We start from the raw sequence: 23,869 nt of genomic DNA on the forward strand, positions 1-23,869 counted from the left end.
CCCAGGCGCAGCGCGCAGCGCGCCCCCGCCCCACGAACACCCAGGGCGGGAGGCTCCTGGGTTCTCTGTTCAGCAGGATCAGATCCTAACCAGGGCATTAAAGGTATTCGCTGCGGGCAGCTCTTTGCTTCTAAATCCCCTTCTGATTCAAAGCTAGGTGTTTGGAATAGTTCCTAGGGAAAGGATCTGTTTCGAATCTGCAGACAGATAGTCTGCAAACTTCTTATTCCTCTAGATTCGGACCCAATTGATTATAATCATCTCTCTCTCTCTCCACCCTACGGCGAGGGGCGCTATCTATTCCATAAGCTCTTTCACCAACTCCAAACCAAGATATGTCAGAGGACAAGATCCAAATTCCTGGGAAGAGGAATCCTCTGATTATGTCATCCCTCCAAAAGCATTGTAGATAATAGATGTTAAATTACTCTGTCCTTGTTACTTCCTCAGGAACTGGGGGAAAAAAAACTATTTGACCAAATAGAGGGAGGAAGAAATCTTAGAAGACTGGATGCACTCCACGAAGTATTCTCTCTTCTTCCAGCGACCACCAACTCCGTTCACAAAAGGGTTCAGCAAACTGAAATGCCCGAGCTCATCCCACATTGAAAGACTTCTCAGAGCAGAGGGCTCCTTCTGGGATGAAGTGAGGAGCAAAGAAATAAAACCTGAAATTCGGAGGGGAAATCCAACAAAAGCCAAAGTCCACCTTGCAGGTGCTGGTCTCCTCCAATATTGGGAACGACATTCCTTTCCTAATAGTTTTGACATGGAGGCAAGTCCTGAAATATTATTGCCTTTTCCCCATCGAGCCCTCTGCCATCCCCAGGTCTTCCCCTGTACCTCCCCACTTGGTTACAATCAGAGTGCTGCTCTCCAGCTCCTTGCTCCTTTCCTGGCTCAAGCCTTCTTCAACTGGATCACTGGCAAGAGCTTCACCTACTGGACCTCCTAGGGTCATTTCTTAAAATGTAAGTCTGCTCTTGACTCCTTCCTACCTAAAACCCTACCTGGACTTCCCTATGTCCTTAAAAAAAAGCATGTCTCTGGTTTGCTACATATAGACAGGGCACAGAGCATCCCTGTGCTCAGTATGGATTACCATAGCCATAATCTAGGTTGAGATTGGGAACAGTTCTGACTTCCAGAGATGTCTTTATGTCCCTTCCCAGACAATATCAATCATCCCCCAAATGTAACCACTATCCTACTCCCTTGCAGCATCAGTTTGTATTGCCTATTCTTGGACCACATATGAATAGAATCATACAGTAAGTACTGTTTTGTGCATGGCCTCTTTCACTCAAAATAATGTCCATGAGATTCATTCATAACATTCCATATATTGGAGGGTCACTCTTTTATTGTTACCTAACACTTCATTGCCTGAATATAAAACAATTTATTTATCCCTTCTCCTGTGGGTGGACATTTGGGTGGCTTTCAATCTTCAGCTATTATGAATAAAGCTATTATAAACATTTGATAGAATCTATAACCTTTTCTTTTGAGGGTGTAAATAAAAGTGGAATTCCTGGGTCATAAGGTAAGTTTTTGTTTTAGCAGATACTACTAGGCAGATTTTCAAAGTGATTGTGCCAATTTATAATACCAATTGCAATATCTGAAAATTCCAGATGTCCTATTTCTTTGCTATAACTTGACAATGTCAATCTTGCTAATTCTAGCCATTCTTATGGGCATGGTGGTATTTCCAAACTATAATTTTTATTTCCTTGCTGATTAATGATATTGAGGCATCTATTGATTTTATTTATTTATTTATTTATTTATTTATTTTGCTTTTGCTTTACCCATACATTTTGGGTTGTTTTCTATTCATATATAGAATGAAGTAGGTTCAAAGTTTATTTTTTCCGAAGATAGCCAGATGAAAAACCATTATGGAAAAGGCCATTTTTATTGATTAGTTACAGTAACCTCTTTGCTATAAACCAAGTGACCATCTATGTATGGTTCTGTTTCTATCTTGTTTCTTTTGTCCATGTGCACAACCTGTGTCAACACTTCACTGTCTTAATTAGTTTATTTTAAGTCTTTAAATTTGATAGGGTTTGTCCACCAACTTTGTTCCACTTATATTGCCTTTGCTCTTTTAGGTCCTTAGCTTTTCCACATGAACTTTAAAATCATTGTCAAATTATATACATATAAACCCTGATGAGATTTTGATAAGATTTTTAAATCTTATTAAAATTGGTTTAGTGAGAATCAATACCTTATCAATATTTTCTTATAATAATTTTACATTGTATATTTCTTCATTTATTTTGGTCTCTTTAATTTCAGTAATATTTTTTGGAATTCTGTAGGTAAACCTTGCACATAATTTTTCTGTGTGATGCTTAAGTATTTTCACCATTAAGTATGATGCTAGCCATGGCTGTACAGGGGAATGAAAAATAATTTTCCTTCTGCCTTTCTAAGCTTTCAGCTGGGGCCCTGTAACAAAAGACAGATTAACAAGAGAAAAACAACCAAATTTATGAATATGTAAGTCTCCTACATACATGGAAGAAACCCAAGGAATGAGTGATTCTCACAGACATGGCCTAGAACTTCAACTTACATACCACCTTCGACAAGGAACAATAAATTTTAAGGGACATGACAAGGCAAAGAAAAGACCCTTGAGTCTTTAGGGATAGTAAAATGTGGGAAGGCAATTATACAGGGTCCTAATGGTAGACAAAGACTAGTTGGTAAAATTAACTATTTAGATTTCTCTGCTGCCATCTCCAGACTGGTAAGGCTCTCAAGTCATATCCATTCAATGATTGGTAGAAAAGGGAGGAGAGACACCCTTATAAATTTAGGAACATAAGGAGAGACAAATAGTTTTTCTTATGACTGCTTCTTTTGACTCAAAAATCATCCTTATGCCAAAGTGGCATGTCTGGGGGAGGGCGTTCTGCTACCCTTGAGTGTTTATTCTGTAAACATTTACCACATTAAAGTTTTCTACTTCTGTTGTTTGCCAAAAATTATATGTATGCATTTAATTTTATCAACTTTTTGGCATCTATTGAGATAACCATAGGATTGAATAACAACTGTACACAAATTCATTTAATCTCTGTTTTCATGTTTCAAGGGTGCAATCTATCTTACTGATACCGATCAAGCACTTGCTGCCCCACATGCATAGAAGCCACTAATATGGCACCAGGTTTTGCAAAAGTGAAGAGCTTTAGTGCACAGTTAACCTGCAAGGAGGTCAGAAGCTGCAAGCTAATCTGCTTCCCCATGAATGGTATCCCAGAAATTTGCAGGAAGAAAGAGAATTATTTTTTGATTAGATAATGAGAAGGGGAAATTTTAGGGCTCTTTTGTACAGAGGTAGTTTCTTCACGTGTCCTATGTTTCTTTTGGGGGGCAGTCATCATGTTCTGCATGTGGGACTTTGAGGTTATCATGTCAAAATGTCATTGAGCAGATGATCTGGATGTTTCTATACAGGTCCATCCTTGGAAAGTCATCCTTGGAAATGGTCCTTAAGTGCATTCTAAAGGCTTTTCCTAAAAAACAATTTAAGTACTGTGTTATTTAAGAGAATAATTTTGTTTGAGCTTTAGCCGATTTATTGTGTCTATCCTAGTAAATTCCCTGTAGGGAAATTTTTTCTCCTGAGCACTGAGAAACTAGAATACTTCATTCTGCCTTTCCAGCATAGTGCTCAGCTTCTCATACCTCTCATCTCAGCATTCAGCAAACAACCTATCAGATAAACTGTACATTTAGAACTTCTCTAGATTTTAAACCAGCATATGTGGTCATGTGTTATTCTAAAACTCCACAGGTTTTCCCTTCTTTGCCTACAACCTGCCTCATCTGTAATACATACTCAACCTCAGCAAGTCTCCTAGGAAAGAAAAGAATCAGCTCACCTGAGAGGAGCTCTTCCCTTTGGGGAATATGAGTTTATCTAGTCTTTACTTCCACTTCCCTCTGATATCTTTTAAAATATCATTTCTATAATTGACTCTTTTTTTTAGTTGATACACAGATTAATGATTTGCAACTATCTATTAAATATTAACAGAAGTCAGAAATCAATTTGCTAACTTTTTAATCCTCATAGCATTTTCATGGGGCAGGGAGCATTTTCCAACAAGTTATGTAACTTGCCAAAGATCATGTAAGAGGAAGTAATGAAGCCAGGGGATGAGGCTAAACTCTCACATTCTGAAACTGGGGGCTGGCGATGACCATGAAGATCTATTGTCCCCTGTTGTTGAGAACACTCTTTTCTAAAGAAGAAAAGAAATGCTAATTCTGATTTCTAACAGAAAATCTGAAGCAAAGATCATTTTTAAAACATTCTTTTGAGGTTTGCTTAGAGTCAGATATGTAAATAAATCACTTTAAATTCAAGACACACTTCTCACCAAAATTCATCTGTAGAAATTAAATTACCATTTTCTGTTCCTTTAGACCCAAAGGACAAACCTCATTTAATCAAGACCATTTTTGTCTCTATTTTCTGCAGTAACCATGAGGACAACTGTCAAATTTTCTGTCTTATTCCCACAAAAAGATTATTGTTATGTATGACAATTCACTTTATTGATAGGGAGGCAACTAGGAGATTTGATGTTTTCATTTGGGGGATATAAATGCAGCAACTTCCCAAACTTCTTTCCTAAAAAGGCAAAAGTTAAGACAATTAGGGCAGAAATGGGAAATTCTACAATCCATAAGTATTTTGAAAAGAAATTAAATGTCACGTGAAGACCTAGAGGTCATCAACAGTGGTTGGTTTGTGGCTGAAAAGGAGGAGTCACCAGTGAAGTTGGTGTGGAAATCCAGAACATTCTGCAGAACTCCAGGGTTTCCTCTGTGGACCTCTGGCTAATAAGAATGTGAGAATGACAAATCTCCTCCACAATTTTAACAGGACAAAAAATGTACCATGCAAAGAATCAGAATCTCTTCCACACACTGTAGTGGCAAAGAGGAATTTCAGATTTGGCCATACAAAATCCAATGTATAAACTGATTCAGAAAGCCCTCTGGATCTTGGTTTTTAGGGAGGAGAGCGTGACCTAATCCTGCAAATATACCAAACAATTCTATAGGGAAAGTGTTGGTTGTTTGAAAGCAGATTTATAAAACTATATTTGAAAGGGAATTAAAAGGAACCTGCAAAGTCCCTGCATAGGATTTGAAATATTTCCATTGCCTTCTTCTGCCTCCCAGCCAACCAAGAAGACAGTGATTCCAGGCATTGACAATGTCTAACAGACTTCTTGGTTCATTTCCTGAATTTTTATCACTCTATAAATTTTGATGATTCAATTATAATACCATCAGATGATGTGGAAATGCCACTTTCCTATTAAAAAAAAAAGCTTTTAACACTTTCTGCCAGTATAACAATCAATTAACAGGTGCCTTTATTAGGTGCTTACCATTTTGAAAGGCATTCTGTGTGTGTTTTAATTAATCTTCTCAAAAATATGCACTTCAAGTTATGCACATTATTTTTATTCGAGAGATATCAAAAACAAACTTAAAGTGGTCAGGTGATTTAACAAAGGCCACACAACCAGTAAACAGTGGGGCCAAGAGCAAATTGTGGTACAATTCCAAAGCCTAATCTCTTTTCTCAGAATCACGTTTCTTCTATTCCACAGTCTTGACTCCTCCAGAATTTGATTCTAAATTCACCCACCTATCTTCTCCTCCTTCCTTCCTTTCCCACACCTCTCATTCCCAGCAAATTGGTCTGTTCTCTCAAATGTTTTGTACTTAGTTTTTCTGCTATATCTTTAGCACACAAGTTCTCATACTAAGGCTGGTCCTTGGCTGTAAAAAGTCCCTGTCATTGACACTCCTGTTGAGATTCCACCTCCTCTAATAATTCTGCCCAGACTACTCTATCCCCACACTCAGCTTTCCATAGCAATCTCTCCCTTCCAGATATATATATTGTTTGTTTGTTTGGTTGGTTTGGTTTTGGTTTTGGTTTTTAGATATACATGCCAGTAGAGTGTATTTTGACATGTTATACATACATGGAGTAAAACCCATTCTAATTAGGATCCCATTCTTGTGGTTGTACATAATGTGGAGTTACACTGGTCATGTATTCATTTATGAGCAAGGGAAGGTTATGTTTGATTCATTCTACTGTCTTTCCTATTCCCATCCCCCCCACTTCCTTTCATTCCCCTTTGTCTAATCCTTAATACTATTTCTTCATTCATTCATTTAACAGATCCTCACTCACTTAAGGCACTAGAAACATGAAAAAAAACAGAAATGAATTCCTATAATAGATATATAAAGATTAAAACACACACAATAGTTAACATTATTGACTACTTACTATGCATCAGGCACTGTACCAGGCCATTTATTTGTTCTGATTTATTTAATCTTCACAGCAACTCTGTAAAGTTCAAGTACCTCTTTACATATGAGAATACGGGTACAGAGAGGGGAAACAAGTTTCCCTAAGTCATACAGCTGGGAAGCTGGGCAAACTGGCTCTAGAGCCTACTCTTGTAAGACTGCTACTGAACCCATATAGGTTCAGATGTAGCACAAGGGAGATAAGCCTACCTCACAGAAGTCTTCACACACAAAAAAAAAACTGTGATATTTTAGTATCTTGAAGAAAAATGGGAAGCTGCTGAGCACCATGGTTCATGCCTGTGATCCCAGCAACTTGGGAGGCTGAGGCAGGAGAATTGCAAATCAAGACCAGCCTCAGCAACTTAGCAATCCCTGAGCAACTTAGTGAGACCCTGTCTCAAAATGAAAACTAAAAATGGCTGGAGGGATGTGACTCAGTGGTAAAAGGCCCCTGGGTTCAATCTCCAGTACCAAAAAAAAAAAAAAAAAAAAGATGAGAAGCTGGTCAGGGCCCAGTAGAAGAAGGGTGCGATGGACACTACAGTCGATTCCCTACCATCCAATGCAGTCCCTCATGTGAACTCCATGAGTGTCCATGACTAACCTACGGCTCTCCAGGTCTGACATTCCAATAAGTCAGTCCAGCACCCTTGCCTATGACTTGTTCAGAAACCCACACCCAAAAGTTTTCTTTGCTATGGAAATTGATTCAAAGAAGCTTATAAATCCATTCTGGGAGGGGGGAACCCTACTCTTTGAGGCACCCTTTCTCCTCTTACATACATGAAAGAGGAATCAAGTAGACCTTCCTGCCACTGGCAGCTGTTTTACAACCATGAGGAAGACATGGACATAACATGACCATGAGCTGTGTTCATGAGCATGAACAGGAAGGTTCCCATTCCACTTACACCGGTGTTTCCCTGCCCATCTCCTTCTCCTCCCAAGTCTCCACCATTGAGAATCTTAATCATTGTAACAGTACTACAACCCCAGGGATAGCAACACTCTACTTTCCACCAACACTGGGGTCCTCGTTGACATCTGACCATTGAGAGACTCAGTCACATAATCAGTCCAAGCTGAAGGACTTTTTTTCAGGGCTCATTCCAGTACCAAATGTCAACCCCTAAGTTGTCCCAGAAAGCAGAGCCTGAGGCAAAGATTTGCATGAGGTCATTTATTTTGGAAATGGGGTCCAAGGGTGAGGAGACTCTCAAAAGGGAAACATGAGGAAGGAAAGCAAACTCAAGAACACATCATCAAACTAGTCCTGACCATTGACAACTGGACATTGGCCTTGCTGAGAAACTCCACGGAACTATGTACACCACGACTCAGAAATATCACCACCAGTTAGAGAAGTGAAGCTCTCATCTGCAGTTTTCTGTATTAGGAATAGAGTGTAGAGGGCAAGGACGAGGCCAGTGCAGAGGCTAATGCAGCAATTCTGGCTGGAAATGACAGTGGCCTGGTCAAGGTAGTCAGAGTGAAGGAGGCAAGAGGGCTTCATCCCTAACACCTCATTGCACATGTCAGTAAAAAAAAAAAAAAAATAGGAAGAAAGTGTCTCAGAGAGGGAAAAAAAAGGATCCAAAGAAATGGGGGACAGAATGAAATAGAAAAGGCCGTAGGATAGGTGTTGAGGGAGATATTTGAATAAGGGCAGGAGCAAAGGGTAAACAAAGCAGGGAGAGCCTGAGAGAAAAGTGAGTTCTGAATTGAATCTATGATGATGCTAATCCATGGGCAAGCAAAGACTGAAACTACTTTTAATTTCATTCAGTTGCATCTCTTTAAAGACAATACCATGCCAAAGCTGGACCATGCGGGACCCAGTAGACATAAGGCTACACAGATTTATGCTGCATGAAATTAGTCATGTTTAACACATTTTGAAAGTGATTTTAGAGTACTTTTACTCATTGATTGATTTAGTATTTCCCTCTGAGATATATTAAGTACAAACTCCTGCAAAGAAAATTAGATGAAAAGCAGTTTTCGATACAAATTAGACTAGAATCGTGATCAAACAGAGTCTCTGCAGATAGAATGCAGCATAGAATTAACTTAGCTAAGTTTGGACCTCCTACATTAATCATTTCATAATTCATATCTTCAAATATTTACAGTTCATTGCACAAGCTCATTTTCTTTCCCTGAGGGAAGATGCACCGTTCTTAAGGAGCCCTGTGGTTTAGTAATGGAAAGTGTGTGAAGTAAGGTGTGAATGACATGAGTCTCTGAAGCCACATTTTTGTGACTTGGTTTGCCTCCTTTCCAGACTAAGTGGATTGGTGAAATAGAGGGAAACTGGATGACCAGTTAAGCAGGGAGCATTGGATGGCTTCCTTGTCCAAAAAACATGTGCTAAAACAAATTAATTCTTTTATAATGCAAGTGCACAGTGAAAGTCTGAGCACCATCACATCTTTATGTGAACAGAGGAATACCTCAGTTATCTAAGATGGTGGGCAATGGCATACAACTAAGAATATTGGGAAGGTCCTAAAAACTTGGAACAAGAGAACCTAGATTCTAGCCATATCTCCACTACTAGATATGTGGCTCCAAGAAGTCCCATTACTTCAATAAATCGCATTAGGAAAACTGGATATCCACATGCAAAGAATGAATCTCAATCTCTACCTTATGCCTTTTCCAAAAATTATTCAAAATGGATCACAGACCTAAACATAAGAGCTACAACTATGACTCTCTTAAAAGAAAATATGAGGCAAATTTCATGATACTACATTTCACAATGGTTTCTTGGATATGACACCAAAAACAAAGACAACAAAAGAAAATATAGGTAAATTGGACCACGTCAAACTTAAGTGTCTGTGCTTCAAATAACATAGTCAATAGATTTACAAGGCAACCTACTGAATGGAAGAAAATATTTGCAGGTTATATAGCTCATAAAGGATTAATATCAAGACTACATAAAGAACTCTCGCAACTCAGCAACATCAACAAAAATGAAAAATGGGCAAAAGACTTAAAAAGACATTTCTCCAACGAAGATATGCAAATGCCAATAAGCTTATAAAAAGATGCATAACATCACTGACATAACTAGGAAAATGTAAATCAAAACCATAATAGATAATGCCTCATACCCATTAGAGTAGATATTTAGGGGAAAAAATTGGAGTATTTTTGTACACTTGTTAGGAACTCATGTGCCCTGTTGGTAAAGTTGCACAGAAATTACGAAAAACAGTACAGTGGTGTTACGGTTTGGATCTGCAGTGTCCTCCACGGTCTCATGTGTTAAAATCTTGGTCTCCAGCCTGTGTTGCTACTGAGAGGTAGTAGAAACATTAGGAGATGAGCCTAGTGGAAGTTTCATCATTGGGAGCATATGCTGAAGAGGATGTTGGGACCCTAGTCCCTGCCTCTCTCTTGCACTTTTCCTTCCAACCACCAGAAGGTGAGCATTTTTGTTCCAATATACATTCCCTACTGTGATGTTCAACCTTGTCATAAGTCCAAAGTGATGGACCCAAGCAACTATGTTCCGAAACTTCTAAAACCATGAGCCAAAATAAACTTTTCCCCTTTTGAAGTTGTTTGACTATGGAATTTTGTTACAGGGACAGAAAGCTGACTAACGTAAGCGTTTCCTTAAAAAAATTAAAAGCAGAATTGTCGTATGATCCAGCAATTACACCTATCAGTACATACCCTACAAAACTGGAAGATGGGATTGGCAAATATTTTTAGATTCATGTTCATAATAGCAATATTCACAATAACCAAGGAGGGGAAAGAACCCAAGTGTTCATTGGCAGGTGAATGAATAAACAAAATGTGGTCTATAAACAACAAAATATTACTCAACATTATAAAAGAAGTAAATTCTGGGAGCTGGGTTGTGGTTCAGTGGTAGAACGCTTGCCTACCATGCATGAGGCACTGAGTTCAATCCCCAGCACCACATAAAAATAAACAAATAAAATAAAGGTATTGTGTCCGTCTACAACTAAAAAATATATTTTAAAAAAAAGAAGTAAATTCTGACACATGCTACAACATGTATGAAGCTTGAGTATGTTATGTAAGTGAAATAAGCCAGTCACAGAATGACAAACACTATAAAATTCCATTTATATGAGGTCCCTGGAATAGTTACTTTCATAGAAACAGAAAGTAGAATCACAGCTGCTGAGACCTGGGGGAAGAGAATGACAGTTACTTTTTTTTTTTTTCCTTTGTACTGGGGATTGAACTCAGGGGCACTCAACCACTGAGCCACATCTCCACCCCTGTTTTGTATTTAATTTAGAGACAGAGTCTCACTGAGTTGCTTAGCACCTCGCTTTTGCTGAGGCTGGCTTTGAACTCACAATCCTCCTGCCTCAGCCTCCTACCCACTGGGATTATAGGCATGCGCCACTGCGCCCAGCAAGAGCTACTTTTTAATGCGTACATAATTTCACTTTTGCAAGATAAAAAGAATTCTGGAGATGGATGGTGGTAATGTTGCACAACCAGGTGAGGGTTCTAAATGTCACTGGACTGTACACTTAAGAATGGTTACCAGACTAAGGTTGTGGCTCAGTGGTAAAGCACTTGCCTAGCATGTGTGAGGCACTAGGTTCGATTCTTAGCACCACATATGAATACATAAAATAAAGATCCATCAAAAACTAAAAAAAAAAAATTTTTTAAATGGTTACGATGGTAAAGTCTATATTATATGTATTTTTCAATTTATAAAAGTTTCTGAAGGCAATAAGCATAAAAATGCTTTCACTGTGCAGAGTACACAGAAAATGTTCCCAAGCTAATAAATTTTACATTTGTTATTCTTTCATGAAGTTTTATTGAATGACGCCCAAGATAGCTCCATTATGTCAAGAGTCCCTTTGTGGAAAAAAGCATGTGATGGAATAAAATGATCAGAATTGTTAGAAATGCCTAAGAAGTCATTCAGTCCCACCCCTCAGATAGAAAAAAAGTCACATCCCTTGCCAACTCTTAGAGTGCCTCTTGCTAAAATCAATGGTTTGGACAATTCAGTTAGACCACCTATATGTCCTTTCATCTCTCATACTTCTCCAATCTAATTCAAAGTTCAAAAATCATATCATGCCGTTCTAGGTCCTCTGGGCAAAAGGACATGCTGAGAGGTTTGAGCTCTGAGTGCTTCTGTATACATGCACACACCCTGTTTTAAGTAGAGCTGCTCACTTATTCTTGTTTTATAGGCTGTGGTTATGTTCGATATTTACTTTTTTAAAGTGTTCTTCTAAGAAAATAATTGAAAGTCACATTTCTAAAGGCACCAAATAAGTGATTTTTTTTTCAGATGACTGAAGTTTACCCCCTATAAATCACAAAACTCATGTTAAATTAAACTGATCCTTGTTCCACTGCTTCCAAAATAGGATTCCTTGAACACAGCCCCACTGGGGAAGCTTGGCTTTGCCAAAGCATGTGACAGATTCTGCTCTACATAGATTTATGAGTTTCTTTCCCTTTTCATTCAGATACAATGCTTTGAGACCAAAATGAAACTAATAACTAAGGAGGAACTTGGTGCTTCCTCTCCGCCCAGGTCTTATCTTTTCCTGAATCAATGCACTCTGACTCCATTTGCCATTCAATACCATCCTTGGGTCCTCCCTTCTGTCTTTTCATAGATGTTATCTCTCTTAAGAGATCTTCCTCAGCCTAGTCTTTATCAGCCTAGTCTTTACCATTATTAAAAACTCAGCTCAGTTGTTACCATTTTAGGAAACCACCTAAGGTAGGTAAAAAAGCTTTTGCTCAGCTCTCCCAAACATCACGTACACCACAGCACCGGCCATATTTTTACTATGATTGTCATTTAGCCTTCTCCTTAGCTAGGTATGTGCCCCTAAATCCAAAGTCTGTGTTCTATTTATCTCTGTAACCTCAACAAAGATAAAAAGGCTATGTTTTTTTAACAGAACTATAATAATTTTATGCCAACTTAAAGGCTCACTGATCATTTTGTTAATTGCCAAAGTCTCTTGACTTTCTCAGTGAGTTTTCTGCTGTACCCTCTTAGTTATGTTAGATGATTGATGTTTCCTCCTGTTGACAAGAATATTTAATGACAGAAAAAATATAACTGAAAATTAAATAAAACATCTAAATACAAAGCTGGGCAAACCTTAATCAAATTTTATGAAAGCAGTTACATATTTTACATATATATGAATGAATTATATTCATACATTATTTATGTGTCATTTTATAGATATATCATCAGAATAGTTGACAGTGTTCAAATCTTGTTAGGCCAGGCACAGTGGCACATACCTGTAATCCAGGCTACTCCAGAGGCTGAGGCAGGAGGATCACAAGCTGAAGGTCAGCCTCGGCAATTAAGCAAGACCCTGTCTCAAAAAGGGCTGAGGATGTAGCTTACTGGTAAATTGTCCCTGGGTTCAATCTCCAGTACCAAAAAGAAAAAATCTTACTAGGCTGTCCAGATGTATTTTTCAAATTATCATTCTGAGACTTCCAGTTTCCAGTCAGACATGTGAGAAGATCGAAAGCCACTACTCCATCCTAACAACAAATCAAAAGCTAAACAAACTGAAATATCAATAACTTCTCCTAGATCCTCAGAGAAGTGAGGTTACAGGGCAGATGACTGTCCCAAAATTGGAGAGAGAGACAGCACAGCAGACACAGAGGACCATACCACAGAGCAGAAAACTCCTCAGGAATTTTCCACAATTTTTCTGTTAACCTAAAACTGTTCTGAAAAATAATGTCTGTTTAAATGGAAAAAAAAATTTAATCTTTCCTGCATTTTCCAAATTTATCATAATGAGTACATATTCATTCTAGGGAAGCAGACTTAAATATGCTGAAATGTTTTCCTCTCTCCCCAATATCAAAGAAGAAAAGTCAAATGACTCAGAGGCTTCTCCCAACATTGTGCTTCCAAGTCCTGAGATGTTGGGTGAGTCTCACACTTCCCTCTCTAGCACTGAATGATCTTGTTCTGCGGTGAAAATATGGAGAGAAGGGATTATGCCCCTCCCTGATTGACATCCTCCTCCATCTCTGCTCCTAGTCCTCCCACCAATGTAACCCAAAGGATATGTGTGACTTTGTGGCACTCTTATGTATAATTCAAAGTTTATTGATTTGGACGAGACTGCCACTTTCCAAATGTGTGCAACAAAGTCAGTATGACACATTAATATTTTATGGTTTTTCTGTTCATGTGTGAGGCTGACTCAGACTGGACTTCCCAGGACAAAGGCTACTGGGAAGTGCAGAGTCCCCTCTGAGACTGCTGAGCAGAGTGGGACCTCAATTCATATACACTGGTCATCAGAATCTGAGACATGGGTTAGATATCAAGATGAGTACCTAACTAGGAATTATGTTTCTGTGGCAATCTTATATTCCTGTGTCTGTCTTTGTTCCCCACCCAGAGTGTTAAGCCCATTCAGAGTCTCTGCAGGCTTTGCCCATCTGCATTGCAGCTGGGGCTTCTTCAGCTGCCTTAAAGGCTGCTAATAATCGTGGAAAATTAAGCCAAAGCCCAGACAATATTGTTCACAGTAGTTATCTTGTCATATTTTTAAGACTTTTTAAAATTCAGACATTCACAAAGATTTAAGACAATGAAAGTCATTGTTGCATTATTAGTAACAGAAAAACACTGGCAGTCATTTTGATGTCCAACAAAAGAGGATTTTTAAAATAAATCATGATATATAACTTCATGTGATGGGATACTTTAAGCCTAAAATCTACTCTAAAATCACTCCCTGGAAGACTAATCATGAGGGGAAGACACATGATAGATTATAAGGTGCAAAAGTAGAGTCTCGTAATACTCTGTACAGAATGGCCCCAATTTTGGATAGCTAAGAGGTGAGTTATGTGCTTCGGAGAGCTGATTTCATATAGTTCCACCCAAGTACCAAACTAGTCTTTCCCTGTGACCTCACTGCTGCCCTTCCAGGTGTCACTAGGGCTCACAGATATTCTTGACTTTTGAAGAGTGCAACTGGCCACACAAAGTAATTCAGATGGGGAATACCAGCATCTCTGGGAACAAATGGCCAACACACAAGCAAATTAATCAATGTGCCAGAGACCCACTGGCTGATCTCCGTGGGTGGTCCTAGTGCCATGGCAGGGAGGGACTGCTGACTGTTTTCTGTGGCTCTGGTGAAGCAGTTACTCACATCAGGCAGGTGGTCCACGGGCGTGGTCTCATGCAGTTCCCTTGAGGCTCCCAAATGGTACTCACGGAGGCAGAGCAACTTAGGGAAGCAGCTAAGTACTGGTCCCCTCCAGAGGGTCTATGTCATCCCTCTCAGACCCATTCATCTATCTCTTGCCAAAGTTCTGTGTCCCATTCCCACATGCCTTCCCCTGGCACAGAGAATTCTTCATCTCCCCTGGGACCAGGGAGCCTGACTTTTCTTCCCTTCTTGTTTACTCCAGGCAATTCTATGCACTGAACTCTTTGGAACATGGACTTTCAAAATAGTCACTTCCAGAACTTGAATTTCAAGACTTCTAAATTCAGATGTAAGTTTCAAAAGGCAATTTTGAGCCTTTAAAAAGCAATAGGAGAGGGGTGGGGGTCATGGCTCAGTGGTAGAATGCTTGCCTAGCATGTGTGAGGCACTGGGTTCGATTCATATGCACCACATATAAAATAACTTTTTAGAAAAGGTTAATCAACCACTAAAAAAATTTAATGATAAAAAATAAAATAAGTGGGAGGACGGATGACACAGGACATAGTACAAAGGAATACAGTGTGGGAAAGTATTCAGGGTAATATCTCCAATTTGACTCCTACCTCATAAATATTTGCATATATTAAATATTGGAGCAATATTCACCTTTCAAAGTCATTACAATTGCTCTCTCTATATAGAGATGACCAATGACTTTCATCTTCCTCTTTGTCCATATTTTCTTTTTTACGTTTTCTGCAGTGAAGATATATTACAAGAGAAATAAACTCAATGACAGTATTGCTTTCCAATGGCAACTTGTAATGTGAAAAATTGTGGATAGTTAAAATTGAATCCCTCTAATTGTGCACCAAATACAGTACTCAGACATGCATTGATTAACCCAATCAGTAATTCCTGTGGGTTTGGAACATAAAGCTGTTTCTTCAGCCAAACACTAGATGAGGTAGTCAGCTTGCATCTGAAGTCCATGATGAATGAAAAAGAAGCATCTTAAAACACCTAGAATCACTTACATATAGCTGAACTTACTTTAGTTGAGTATATTAATAAATGCAATCATACTGTACTTATAAAATTAGAACAAAGACTATATTAAAAGTGTTACTCAAAAATATTATCGAACAAGGTAAAATAACTTCAATATCAAAGAAAAACCTGACTATTCAAAGGGATTATTTAATTGCCAAAAATATTGTCCTTCTGTTTGCCAATTATGACACTTTTTAAATATAAATGTAAATCATTATCCCAATCTGGAGAATGGGCATAACTAAACAGAGTATATGCTCAATGATTATCTTTGCAGTCAGTGTGAATGTACAGGTACTGAAATTTGCCAGCCTGGCCAGAATGGGATTGGGCTGATGATGCATACAAAGGGCACATAAATATTATGAGGTCACAGAATTTCAGAGATGGACAACCCAAGACAGACAGGAACTGAGCCAAGCCCTCATATTTAACAGGTGTAGACCCAGAGGGTCAGAGAAGCAATGTTTCCAAGTTCATGGAGCTGCCTGGTAAAGTGGGGACCAGTAATCAGGTCTCCTAATTATCCATCCTGAGTGCATCCTGAAACTGCCTTTTTTTCACAGACGAAAAAACAGAAACAGAGAAAGTGGATAACTAGAAAATATGGGGTGGGAGAAACAGACTCAGCAGAAAGACAAACCCAGCACACAGTGGAACTCACTAAATATGCACTAAATGAAGTTCAGGATATGCTAATGGCCTATTTTTTATTCAAATTTTGAAACTCAGCATAATATGTGCATATTGTAAAATAAATAAGTACTAAAATATACAAGGAAAAAAATAAAAACTCTATTCCCTCAATCTCCCCATAAAAGGTACACTGTCAATCATCATCATTGACAGCTTAAATAATATCTTGCCAGATATTTTCCTGCACATATATAAATGATTTTATACAGAAGTTGATTCATAATACATACCTTCTGCATCTCTTTTCTTTTAATAATATATGAACATATTTTTTCTATGTCATATTTATGGATTGCCTTATTTGTTACAAGGTCTGAATAGTACTTATCCAATATTCTCACAATAACATTCTTCCTTGAAAAATGGGTTAAGAAAATTAAAAAGAGCACTCGGGGAGAAGACAGGCATTTTACAAATGATGCTGGGAAATATGAATAGTCATTTGGAAAATGCAAAATTGGAACCATTCTTCACACCATACAGTAGAATAAATTCCAAATGGATCAAAGGTTTAAAGTAAAATGTGAAATCATACAGAAGAAAATATGAGTAAATGTGTTTAACTTGGGAGCAGAAAATTCTTCCCCTAACCATAACACAAAATCCAGAACAGTAAAGCAAATATGGATGATTTTGACCACATAAACATTTTGCAGTTGGTCAGGGAAGAGAAAAAAGAAAACAGGAAAGAGAACCCATAAAAAGACACTCAAAAAATAAATCTAATGCAAGGTATAGACCTTATTTGCATCCTGATTCCACCAATCCAAGTATAAATGCACAGGAATGCAAGCACACACATTCACACACACACACACACACGAAAAAAATCAGGGAGATTCGGAAGACTGACAAATTGTTTGAGATTAGAAAATAGTAATTTTTTAAATAACTTGCTCTATATCATGTCTTTGAAAGAGGACATATCTTTCAGAGATTCAAACTGGTCGTATTTATGGATGAAAATTTTATGGGATTTTTTCATATTTATGGAATTTGCTTCAAAATAATTCAGGATGTGAGATATCACCAAGTAGCTGGCAATATGCACGACATAAGAATGGCCATGGAACCCAACATAGAGTTGGCACATGCTTGTAATTCCAGGGACTTTGGAGACTGAGGCCTGAGGACCGCAGGTTCATGCCAGCCTGATCAACTTAGCAAAACTCTGTCTCAAAATAAAAATCAAATAGGGCTGAAGATGTGACTCAGCAGTAGAGCACCTCGGGTTCAAATCCCAGTAACAACAATAGGTTTTACACCATGTTTTTTTTTCTCTTAGGGTTGGCTTTCATCCTTACATTTTTACTAAATTAGAATGTCCCAGCTGGCACAGTGGCTCACACCTGTAATTCTAGAGGCTCAGTAGCGGAGGCAGTAGGATTACAAAATCAAAGCCAGCCTCAGCAACTTAGTGAGGCCCTAAGCAACTTAGCGAAGCCCTGTCTCAAAAACTGAACAGAACTAGGGATGTGATTCAGTGGTTAAGTGCCCCTAAGTGCAATATCCAGTGTGTATACACACACACACACACACACACACACACACACACACACAACATCCCAACCTACAGTTTAGGTTATCAAGAAGATAAAAACTCAAAGAAAGGGAAACCTAACAGTACTGGAGACGCTGGATCCAACCATCACTGAAGCCATCACAGATTGCATTCTTTCCATGTATCAATTCCCCCTTTCTGCTTGTTGGTTAGAGTTGGGTTTAAGTGTGGTAGTAAAGGGCTTCATTGATGTACAGCACCCAACATGTGCTTAATAAAAAACAGTTGCTTAAGTTTAAGGGCTTTAAAACTATCTTAAACAACCATATATTATTATTCATCTCTCCCAACATTTTTTATGACAATGACTAATAGTTTCATAAAGAGCAACCATCCCTGAAGGTTCCTGGGAGAACAGCAGGCTTTGTTTTTCTTATCACATCTACCTAACTAAAATTTTGTATCCTTTGACCAACATCTCCCTGAGCCTCCTATTATTATTTATTATTAACAACTGTAGGATTGTGGGTCCAACATTCTTCAAGACCTGTGAGAACAGATCCTTATTGCTAATATTTTAAAATCTAAAAAGAGTACTGGTTCTTCATTTTTCTTTATCCAAAGTGACTCGTCTGGAAATTTTATTATGAAGGTTGTATTTTCCAAGAAAATTTATGCTTAGCAACCAAGCAGTAGGAAAATTCAAAGGGTGGTATTATTTTGGTAGCCCCACTAAGGTGCAGGGTCTATTCATTCCTCAAGCAAGTGACTGGTTATCAAGAACCAGAAGGAACATCACAGTATTTCAAGAATAATCTCACATTGGCAATTTGCAGAAACTAGCAAGTGACTCAGAATGCCAGTTTATTCATTTATAATGAGTAACATAACTACCACACTGAGCAAAAAATTACTGATGTGGAACGCATGAATCAGAACACAAGCCATCAGATGGTTTCTTGGCATGTATAAAATAAGAATAGGGATGCTTGAATGTATGGTTCAGATGTTTAATGGCATTGCTAGTAGAGTCCAGCTTCCACAGAAACTAAGAAAGTTAAATATACTGGAGATGGTAGACACTCCTTGGATACACACTGAAGATCAGAACTATGATCTGACTATGTTCTAAAACCCATGTTTCTCAAATTGGAGTGCCCCTGAAAACACCTCTGAACAGTACTGGCACAGAGAATACTTGCAATACATACATGGCAAATAATAAAGGGAAAAGGATATATTACTACTCAAAGCCAATGGGCAATGTATCTTCCTAGGATATTGAATGTAGGCAATTGCAAATGATATTTAAAATATCTGCCAGGCACGGTGGTGCCGTGCCTGTAATCCCAGCAACTCAGGAGGCTAACACAGGAGGATAGCAAGTTCAAGGCCAGCCTCAGCAACTTAGCAAGGCCCTATGCAATTTAGTGAGACCCTGGTTCAAAATAAAAATTAAAATAAGGGCTGGGGATGTGGCTCAGTGGTTAAGCACCCCTGGGTTCAATCCCTGGTACCAAAATAAAAATAAAAAACTAAAATATCACATATGCACATATATTTATATTATTGTATAATGTTATGCTATATATTATAGATAGCACTAACTAGGGAGAATCCTATTCACATTTCTGTTAAAACATTAAACCAAATAAAAATGTTTGATTGCAAAAGATGGCTTCCAACTGTAATTTTACATGTTTGATAATATGAATCACTTTCTTCTGCCCTACTAAGTTCACCATTTCCCTTCCTTTCATCAGTATTTTTTAATTGCTTTTATTTTTAAATACATGACAGCAGAATGCATCGCAACTCTTATTACACATATAGAACACTATTTTTCACATCTCTGTTTCTATATAAAATATGTTCACACCAATTCATGTCTTCACACATGTACTTTGGACAATGATGTCCATCACATTTCACCATCATTGCAACTCCCTACCTCCCCTTTTCCCTCCCACCCCTCTGCCCTATCTAGAGTTCGTCTATTCCTCCCATGCTCCCTCTCCCTACCCCACTATGAGTCAGTCACCTAATATCAGAGAAAACATTCACCATTTTTTTAGGGGGGCAGGGATTGGCTAACTTCACTTAGCATTATCTTCTCCAACTGCATCCATTTACCTGCAAATGCCATAATAGCTAAACTGTGGAACCAACCTAAATGCCCTTCAGTAGATGAAAGGATTAAAAAAATGTGGCATATACACACAATGGAATATTACTCAGCAATAAAACAGAATAAAATCATGGCAGTTGCAGGTACCAAAGGCCAAATGTTTTCTTTGATATGAGGTTTCTGACTCATAATGGCGATTTGGTCAGGGGGGAACATGGGAGGAATGAAGGAACTTTAGATACAGCAAATGGGGAGGGAGGGGAAAGGAGAGGGGAAGGAGGTGGAAATGATGGTGGAATGAGTTAGACATCATTACCCTAAGTACATATGTAAGACACGAATGGTGTGAAAATACTTTGTGTACAATCAGTGTCTTGAAAAATTGTGCTCTATATATGTAATATAAAATTAATTGCATTCTGCCATCATGTATAACAAATCAGAATAATTTTTTTTTTAAAAAAAGACCTTTTACCAAGATTAAACAAATGATAGATGGTGGAGACATGATTTGAAACAGATTCTTTTCAACTGTAGAGCCTCTGTGTTTTCCACTTGATTTTACTTGGGGGTGTCCTCCAACTCTTTGTTCAAATAACCTCACAATTTATTCCATAAAAATCCTGACAAGTATAATTTTTCAACTTTATGAATGCAACTTCATTTCCCTTATTTCCAAATTTTCAGGTAGAGGGAGGAGCTGCCTTAGTGCAGTTTCCTTGCATCATTGAAGAACATGAAAAGCAAGCAAGAGAAAGAGCGTGCACACATCAAAAGGAGCTTTCAGAAACAAATTTATTTCAATGTAAGAAATTCATTTTTCCTGGAAAAGAATAGATTTACCTGTGCTTGGAACCCCTGGGGTATGAGCAAGCCAAGAATTTTAAATCCTAAAAAAAAGAAAAGCCTGAGGTTGGGGATGTAGTTCAGTGGAAGAGCACTTGCCTAGATTGTGGAAAGCCCTAGGTTCAATCCCTAGCCCCACTCCCCATTTTTTTAAAAAAAGATCATGGCAAAACCTTCATTAAGCAAGGAAGCCTTACCAGTAAGTTCCATGGCACTGAGAATCAGATTGAAAATTGCTCATCGAAGAGGCCACTGTCAGTTTCTCACATTTAAGGATCAGGAAGGAAAAGTGACCCAAAGCCCTCAGTATGTGTCTTCTGCTTGCTGGTCACAGATGCTAACCCTCCTCCAGGTCTCCACGGGGTGACTGGCTCAGGGGGACCTGGCCTTCCCAGAATCTCACCCACTCAGAGTCCTGCTTATAAGCAAGACATTCAGGGAAATGCCACTGAGTGAAAGAGCCTCAGAGGAGCGAGCAGCGTGCCCCAGTGAGTCTCTGTGGGCTAACAAGGTAGATTGGCGCCCCGCCAAATCTTCTTTTCAAAAACTGGTAGGAAAGTCAATAAGATAAGATAAAAATAAATCAAAATTCAACCAACATAGCCTGTAGAAGTACTTCCCAGTACAGTCTTCATTTGGCCCTCCCCAAAACTCTTGGAAACAAACACTACATTTCCTCTTTTACAAATGAGGTGACAGAGGAGTCACAGTGACAGCTGGGTTTTGAGCCTCACAGATTATCTCTAAAATCTCTCCTTTTCTTTCTCCATGCTCAAATGCTTCCACTACACATGCTGAGCTCCAGCTGTACGCTGAGCACTGGGCTGTGTGCTCAGAGAGAGCAGAGACAGGACAGCATCCCTGAGAGCAGAGTCTACGATGAAGACTGACCGTCACACCAGACCCTCTGCAGTGGCTACCACACAGGGCAGATAGGATGTGGGAGTGACACCAAAGCTGGGACCTGAGATGGCCAGAAAATGATCGAAGGACAAGGTGTCATGAAGAATTTGATCCTGGGAACTGACTTGAGCAATCTCCAATCAGACAGCGACGATCACAAGTTCCCCTGCTACTCAGGGGTCATGAACTTCATGGACTTCACATTTTCACACTGTTAGGCAAATATTGTTAGAAGAATGATCTTTTCTTAAAAAAAAAAAAAAAAAGAATGGGGGACCAATAGAAGTGGAAACAAACCAGGGTTTCCCCAGAGAATAGAACCCCGGGAAGTCGATCCTCCATTGGACTGCTGTGTCTGGATTCAATCTTTTATTAGATTTTAGTTAATACTTTGTTTTTAAAAACTGAGGAAAAATGAACAAAACCAGAAACTTAAAAAAAAGAATGGGTATGTAATACACATATAATATATATGCACATATATGTGAACACGTGTGTATGTGCATTCTATATACATATACCTGTGTCTAGAGAGAAGAGTTATAAACAAATTATATTCAGAAGTACAAAAAAAGCCATTACGTTCTTGGAATACTCTTTTTTCATGTTGAACATTGCTTACTCATTTTTTCTGTGATTCATATATTTAATTATTTGTTTAAAAAAATGCTTAAGGTAGGGGCTGGGATTGTGGCTCAGCGGTAGAGTGCTCGCCCAGCATGCGCAGGGCCCTGTGTTCGATCCTCAGCACCACATAAAAATAAATGAATGGAATAAAGGTATTGTGTCCAACTACAACTAAAAACAATAAATATTTTTTTAAAAAAAGAAATGCTTAAGGTACGAATATGTCATGATGTATTCCACTATTGCATATAATCATAATGCACCTACTTTTAAAAAAGTGCACACACACTTAAGGGGCTAGAGGAGTAGCTCGGTGGTACAGCATGTGTTCTGCTGCCTAAGGCCATAGGCTCCAGCTCCAGCTCCAGCTCCAACATTAACAAAAAGAAAACTTAAAAAGTATTAACTGAGCAACTGTGTATGCCAATCTTTATGCTGGGCACTGAGGATACAGCAATAAACGAGGTCCCTAGCCCCGTGTTACTACATTCTACTGGGGAAAACCCAAACAAGTCAACTTAAATAAATAAGAAACTTACAGACCAACATAAGTATTATAAAGGCAGGGGGAAGGCTGAACACTTTCAATAGGAATGTCAGGACATTCAGAAGAGGTGATGTCTGAACTGAGACCCTGCAATTTTGAGATTTGGGAACAGCATTCCAGAGAGGACAGGAAGAACAAAGGCCCAGAGCATAGAGCTTGCTGTGTTAACACTCTGAGTCTCAGCCTTGGCTGCCCATTAGATTCACCTGGGGAGCTTTTTAAGCTACAGATACCCGAGCCTCATTCCTGTGCTAGTTTTTAAGTTCTCCAGGTGAGTTTAATTTTCAGGTTGGCTATCCCTGTGTTAAAGGATCAAAGCCAGTGTGTCTGATGATCGCAGGAAGTAAGGGGAATTGAGGTTAGACAAACAGGAGTAAGTCTGTGCCCAACCTTGTATGCCTTAGGAAGAAATCCGAATTTTATTCCAAGTCTTGGAGATAACTATGGGAGCCTTGTTCCAGAGGCACGTCACTAACTGATTTATGTTTCTAAAGATCAGCCTGATCTCTGAGTAGAGAATCAACAGTGGCTCCAAGGGGCATAAGTGGAGGGAGGAAGACCAAAGAAGTGGCCACACAATTGTTCAGGTGAGAAAGGTCAATTGCTCGGGCTGGGGTGGTGGCAGCAGAGATGGGGAGAAGTGGATGGGTTTGGGCTACATTTTGGAGGTAGAAACTACGGGGCTTTGGGGTAGATTGGTTGTGGTGGGGGAGCAGAAGGAAGAAATGATGGATGACTTCTCAGTCTGAAGCCTTAACAAGTAGGTTGGCGCAATGCAATCCTGGTACCTGGAGTTCAGTCCCATGTCAAAGGTTGAGGACACCATCTTCCGCCAGACTCTCTTCAGTTGAGGCATCAGCCTCTAGTACCAGGGTCCCCATAGTGGAGACGGACTTCTGACTGGGTGATGGGAGGAACAAAATCCAGTCAAGTGAGCGGGAACATATGGGCAAGACTGCAACTGGGGCTTCAGGGAAGGGAGAGAGTGC

At 38.9% G+C, this 23,869-nt stretch overlaps 1 protein-coding gene and 1 long non-coding RNA gene across 3 annotated transcripts in view; one reads left to right on the forward strand and one right to left on the reverse strand.

Annotated features, from left to right (window-relative positions):
- Positions 1-23,869, reverse strand: part of Sv2b (synaptic vesicle glycoprotein 2B) — a 257,782-nt gene that overhangs the window by 166,353 nt on the left and 67,560 nt on the right. The gene's annotated exons all lie outside the window — the stretch shown is intronic.
- On the forward strand, positions 41-22,506 carry LOC131423941 (uncharacterized). The gene is made up of 3 exons (XR_009226157.1): positions 41-971; positions 14,839-14,925; positions 20,645-22,506. It is a non-coding gene; the product is annotated as an uncharacterized LOC131423941 (long non-coding RNA).

Source organism: Marmota monax, unplaced genomic scaffold (genome assembly GCF_021218885.2).
Source record: "Marmota monax isolate L192 unplaced genomic scaffold, Marmota_monax_Labrador192_F-V1.1 WCK01_AAM20220418_F8-fsc00005, whole genome shotgun sequence".
NCBI lineage: Eukaryota > Metazoa > Chordata > Mammalia > Rodentia > Sciuridae > Marmota > Marmota monax.